Here is a 6,362-nt window from a genome sequence, read left to right as displayed (position 1 = left end):
AAGTGAAGGCACTTGCTTCCAAGGCAAAAAAAACAACAAGAGCTTTAAGACATCATGGGGTCACAGTTTGTTACGTTGTGAAGGAGTAAGGGTTAGAAAACATGGAGAAAAAATAAGAAAAGAAGTACTAAGATAAGGATAAAACTATATTATCATTCTCTACCCTTTTTACAACCATGAAGGCCATTATAAGGGGCAACTGTACCAAAAGTAACAGAAAGCATAAAGCATAACATAATTATATTCTTCCTACACTAAAAGACAACTCATTGCTTCTAGATATAATCTTTAAATTTGATGGGTTTTTCTCTATTTCTAATGGGCCTGGACTGTCTATCAACAGCCACTTCCTTTGAGACAACGTTGTCCTCAAGGTTGAGACTTGGATTTGCCAAAATGGACGGTGTCTCTTGGGCCGTGAAAGGGAATGTGGGGTGTGTGGTATAATGGGTTGGATGGGCTACAATTTGCTGATTTTGGCTGGGGTCCGTGGTAGTTGGAATTACTTTTTTGGATTGGAGTGAAGTGGAAGCATTGGGCTTTGGTGTAGTGGCCTTGGTATCAAGCAAGTCTAGGACCGTTGGATCAGGGGAAGAGTCATGGGCGTGGCCTACAACTGGGTGGAAAATTGAAGAAGCATGGTGCGGTGAGTGGTTTCCAGCTGGAATGGCATTGGAAATTGGATTGTCACGTGATGCTGCTACTGAATGGGACGTTGAAATGAGTGGTTTTGGTGCGTGGATTACAGCTGGTGGGGCTTTGGGAAGTGTAAGGTCGCATGCAAAAGAGGGTGGTGCCAGTTTAAGTGGGGCGTGGACCGTAGATGGTTTCCACGTGTCTGCAGATGCGGCTTTTGTGGGTTCTTTAGTTGGGTTCGTGTTTAATGAGGTAGAAGGAGTATTAGAAGTCTCAGAATGTGAAGTGTAGTTTGGGAAGTGAGTTGGGAGGTCGTGGGTTGGTACTGTTGGGTTCTCTGTTTTGAGAGGGAATTGGAAATGCGACGGTGGGGTTGGGCCGTGATAAGGTTTGAGAAGAGAGATGTGGAAGACTGGATGGATACGTGATGACAGGGGAAGGAAAAGTTCATATGCCACTTCACCGATGCGTCGTTTAACGGGATAGGGACCGAAGAACCTTTGTCCAAGCTTATTGTGAGTCTTGGACGAGAGTGATGTCTGGCGGTAAGCTTGTCGTCGGAGCAGTACCCAGTCGTTTTCTAAAAAATGGTAATCACGTCTTGATTTGTTTGCTTTCAGCGTGGCTTTTAACTGGTGCAGCATTCGCGCACGGTCCTGTAGCGTGGTGTCCAGTGTTGGTTTTGTGGCAGTTCCTGGAACATAATCTGGAATGGAAGGAGGCAATCGTCCATACAGAGCCTGGAAGGGTGTAGTTTTGATGGTCGAGTGGTATGAGGAGTTGTACTAAAACTCCGCAAGGTGGAGATAGCGATACCATGTTCGAGGGTTTTCACTGGTAAAACACCTAAGGTAAGCTTCTAAACAACGATTTATAACTTCGGTTTGGGGGTGATACGCCGTACTGAACTTTAATTTTGTGCCTTGCAGATGAAACAACTCCTTCCAAAAACGGCTCTGGAACACTGGATCACGGTCTGAAATGATGGATTTAGGGACTCCATGTAACCTGCAAATTTCAATAGAAAAACGGTTAGCTAAATGGTTGGTTGTGAAGGACGTGGGGAGGGCGATGAAGTGGGCTGATTTGGAGAGCCTGTCACAAACAACCCAGATGACTGTGTGCCCAAAAGATGAAGGTAGGTGCGTGATGAAATCTGTAGTTAGTTCTTCCCACAGTTTGGTTGGTATGGGTATGGGTATGGGTTGGAGTAGTCCACAAGGTTTCTGATGTAATGATTTGTTTTGTTGGTAGGGTAGGCATTCCTTGATATATCTTTTGGTGTCGCGGTACATACCAGGCCAGAAAAAGGAGGCTGCGAGCCTCGCCATGGTGGCCTTAATGCCCGAGTGGCCGGCGGTGGGAGAAGCATGGAACTCGTGGAGTATGGCCGAACGAATGTGCTCTATGGAAGGAACGTATAATCTTTGAGCATGGTATAGAAAGAAGTGGTGAAAACTGTAATGAGTGTCAGGTAATGAAATTAATCTATGAACCTCTTCTTCTCCCTTTTTTGTTTTGTAATAATCTTGTAATTCCTTGAACATGTTCGGAATCGGGGAAGATATGGCCAAAAGGAGGGATTGGGGTGGCCGGGACAAGAAATCAGCAGCTTGATTTTGGCGGCCTGGGCGGTATCGGATGTCAAAACTGTATTCAAGCAGCTTGGTAGCCCACTTTTGTTGTTCTGGTGTGTGGCATGCATTGGTAAGTAACCCCATTAAGCTTTGTTGGTCTGTTATTACTGTGAAATGTGTACCTATGAGATAATGACGCCACTTTTTGACAGCTTCTGTTATAGCTAGCATTTCCTTGACATATGCCAAGCTAGCTTGCATTTTTTGGCAAAGTTTCTTGCCGAAGAAAGCAATGGGGTGACCTTCTTGGGATAGCACAACTCCAATTGCTATGTTGGAGGCGTTGGTTTCTACCACGAACGGTATGGCGAAATTCGGAAGACTCAATACTAGAGTCGTAGTTAGGATATTTTTCAATTTTGTAAAGGCTTCCTCTGTATTTGTATTCCATGTAAACGTTGATGATTTGAGTAACTCCGTGAGTGGCGAGGCAAGAGTGGCATAATCGTGGATGAACTTCCGATAAAATCCCGTAATACCCAGAAACGCACGTAGGGTAGTAAGGGATGTAGGTTTAGGCCAACGTATGATAGCCTTGATTTTATCTGGATCTGGAGCCACTGTGCCTTCTTCCAAAAGATAGCCCAGGTATGAGACTCTGGTTGTGGCAAACACACATTTTGATTCCTTAACAAAGAATTTATGAGTGTCTAATAATTGAAGGATCAAAGTGAGGTGATGAATGTGGTCTTGCATAGATTTGCTGTAAATGAGAATGTCATAAAAAAAAACTAGGACAAAGTGTCGTAGATGGGGCCTGAGTAAATCATTCATGGCTGCCTGAAAGGTAGATGGTGCATTAGCAAGGCCGAAAGGCATAACTAAGAACTCGTAATGGCCTTGAAAGGTTCTAAAAGCGGTTTTGTGCCAATCTGTAGGATTAACTCGAATATGGTGGTAACCTGAACGTAAGTCTAGTTTGGTGAAAACCTTGGCAGTGGTCACTTCATCCAACAATTCATCAATAGTTGGAATAGGAAAACGGTCTTTAACAGTAATGGCGTTTAGTCCTCTATAATCCACACAAAAACGCCAGGTGCCATCTTTCTTTTTTATGAGGATAACTGGGGAAGAAAAGGGGCTTGTGCTGGGCGGATAATGCCTTCGTTGAGCATTTCCTGAATGAGGGAGGTCATGGTGTGCTTGTGAGCATGTGGGTAGCGGTAGGGTTTAATGTTAACTGGGGAAGAGTGTGGAATAAAGGGAATGTGATGATTGTGAGGTCTGTGTGGAGGTAGTCCATGGGGAGAAGAGAAAACTAAACTATATGTTTGTAAAAGATGGGATATAGCTGAGGGTTTGGATAATCTGTGAGGGCTGGATGGTGATGGCAGTGGGTCAATAGTGAGGAGATGTAGAGACGAAATGGAATCTATGTGTAACATATGGCAAAGATGAGTGAAGGAAGCTTGACTGTGTAGTAGATTTGTGGTACCGTGTAGTGTAATGGGTAACCCATTGTGGGTAAAAGATAGTTGCGGCTTAGAAAAATTAGCCATTAAGGGGCCCAAAGAACGCAACCAGTCCATTCCCAAGACAACATCAACTCCTTCGATAGGCAAGAGGTAAAAAGAAATGGAAAAGGTATAGGTGTGTATAGAAACGGGAGCATCAGGGCAAAAAGAGGAACACTGGATTTTGTTGCCATTTCCAACCATAACTGAGAAAGGTGTGATAGGAATAGTGCAAAGTTGGAGGTGAAGGGCCAAAGGAGGTTGAATAATGTTATGGGAACTTCCTGTATCTATGAGAATGGTAACAGGAAGATGGCCAATGTAGCCATCAAAGGTAAAAGTGTGGGATGAGGGAGTCCACATAAGGCTTGGAAGGAGAGGTGAATGTGTGTAGGTGTGTCTGTGGGTTGGTCGTTGAAGGTGGTAGGATAGTCTTCCATAATGTGTTCTTCAGGACAATCATCACTTAGTAAAAGAAGAAAACGATGGGTGGTGCACTTATGCCCTGGAAATTTTTTTTCATCACAGTTATAACACAAACCAGCAGCTCTACGCTCTTGGAGTTGGGTTGATGTGAGTTTTTTGATAGGTATGGAAGGGGTTGGATGGGATGTTGTATTGGGAGGGGAAGAGGGACAAGGTGAGGGTAATAAATGATTGGATGGTTGGGGTAAGGTATGGGAAAAACGGAAATATTGTTTAAAATCTTGGATTTTAGATTCTAAAAGCTTGGCTAGGCCCATGGCCTGGGTGATGGAAGTGGGTTGCAAAACTGCTATTTCTCTTCGAATTTCTGGGATTAGGCCAGATAAGAAACAGTTAAGGATCATCTCGGGATGTAAACCCATCACTCTATTGCAAATTTTCTCAAACCGCTTTTGATATTCCGCAACTGTGGAGGTTTGGCACAGTTTAAACAGCTCAGCCTGATGATTTTCATATGTGGAAGGCCCAAAACGGAGTTCTAGGGCGCGACTAAAAGAAATCCAGTCAGTAAGTTGATGATTTTGGTACATCCATTTAAACCAGCTGAGTGCATCACCTCTCATGTAGAAGGCAGCCATATTCAAACGAGCATCCCAAGGAATATTATAAAATTCAAAAAATTGGTTAGCTTGGAATAACCAATCTAAAGGGTCAGTACCATCAAAGAAGAATAGTTGGATTTTTGGTGGCCGTATAGGAGAAAAAGAAGGGGGAAGATTGGTTGTAGTTGTCGTAGTAGCGTGGGTTGTGTTGTTGGTGGTCCCAACCGGTTGTGGAATAGAAGAGGTGGTATCCATGGAAAATTGGTGGAAAGGAGAAGTAGGGTTTAAGGTGGGTGGGAGTGTGGTGGATTGTGAGGAGATGGTGGGGAAAAAACTGGTGATGGTATTAGTGAGGATATCCTGTTTGGTTTCCTAGACAGATTGTTGTGACTCCAGATCTCTTTGGAGAGCCAATTAGTTTGCTTGTGTGCTATGGAGTGCATCTTGAAGGGTGGCTAGTTTGTCAAGGATGGCTTGGAGGGCTTCCTCCATTTCCTTGGTGGATTTGGGAGGCATGTAGGAGTAAGGGTCAGAAAACATGGAGAAAAACTAAGAAAAGAACTACTAAGATAAGGATAAAACTATATTATCATTCTCTACCCTTTTTACAACCATGAAGGCCATTATAAGGGGCAACTGTACCAAAAGTAACAGAAAGCATAAAGCATAATAGAATTATATTCTTCCTAAGAGCTACATCCAGTCTTCCCAGAAACCACTGGGGAATCCACTAAGCAATCAACCCTAGATTACTTACAACACCACCAAAGAAGTGACATTGATCCCCTAAAGACACACACTTCCTTTGGCTCAGCACAACACCACTAAGAATGCTGATTTTGACAACCTCAAGAACACACAACACTTCTCAGCTTCACACAGAGTTTCTTCAAAGGTACAAAGGATTACACTTGTTACAGAAAAAATCTAAAATCAATACAAGATGAAAATCCTATATCACACTCTCTTTGATCCAAGCAATCTCAAAGCAATCTTTAACTCTTCAAAAGCAAAATCAGTGAAAAACTCAAATATGTTTTTCTTTGATTAAAACTTAGTTGTTGTTTGTTACATAATCTGAACAAACTATTTATTGCATTCAAAGACTGGTCAAAGCATTTAAAACTGGAGCGTATTCAGTTATAAAATCATTTAATGCTCAGTCAAAACACAAAATAGTTTTCTGTTATGGTCCCAAAACAAACAATCAGTTGAATGCTCGAATCAATCGGTTGTTTGGGTTTAATAGCAAGTCAACCATCAAAAACTGTTTTCAACCTTTCTAAAAACACCTAAGTATAAAACAATCGGTTGTTTCGACAAAACAACAGGTTGTTTTTCACTTAGTTTGAAAAACAATTTTCTTTTAAAAGGTTTGAGAATGCTTAAGCTTTGGATTCAATCAAGAGTGGATTTACACACATAATCTACCCCAGATCCTATCTAAAGATTGTTGAGCAACAACAAGCACAACCAACCTTCCATCATCCTTCAAAGGGTTTTGTACCGCCCAGGTAGTCAGAATTGATGACGTGGCCGCAAGCAATAGTATAGGCGTGCTGAACGGGACACCTGGCTGGTAGAAGGGAAGGACGTCGGGAGGCTCG

At 42.7% G+C, this 6,362-nt stretch overlaps 1 long non-coding RNA gene across 4 annotated transcripts; it reads left to right on the top strand.

Moving 5' to 3' along the window:
* The first annotated feature begins 895 nt into the window (after nucleotides 1–895).
* Nucleotides 896–2,930, top strand: LOC150027954 (uncharacterized). Of its 4 annotated transcripts, none has more exons than XR_016520549.1 (6): nucleotides 896–1,181; nucleotides 1,257–1,487; nucleotides 1,566–1,778; nucleotides 1,891–2,110; nucleotides 2,201–2,343; nucleotides 2,426–2,930. It is a non-coding gene; the product is annotated as an uncharacterized LOC150027954 (long non-coding RNA). The 4 variants fall into 4 exon arrangements; XR_016520550.1 differs by having other exon boundaries at nucleotides 912–1,181; nucleotides 1,566–1,774; nucleotides 1,896–2,110; XR_016520548.1 differs by having other exon boundaries at nucleotides 912–1,181; nucleotides 1,566–1,774.
* The last annotated feature ends 3,432 nt before the right edge of the window (nucleotides 2,931–6,362 follow it).

Source organism: Phaseolus vulgaris, chromosome 4 (assembly GCF_051622355.1).
Source record: "Phaseolus vulgaris cultivar YP4 chromosome 4, ASM5162235v1, whole genome shotgun sequence".
NCBI classification, from domain to species: domain Eukaryota; kingdom Viridiplantae; phylum Streptophyta; class Magnoliopsida; order Fabales; family Fabaceae; genus Phaseolus; species Phaseolus vulgaris.
This window is presented reverse-complemented; position numbering and strand designations above follow the sequence as displayed.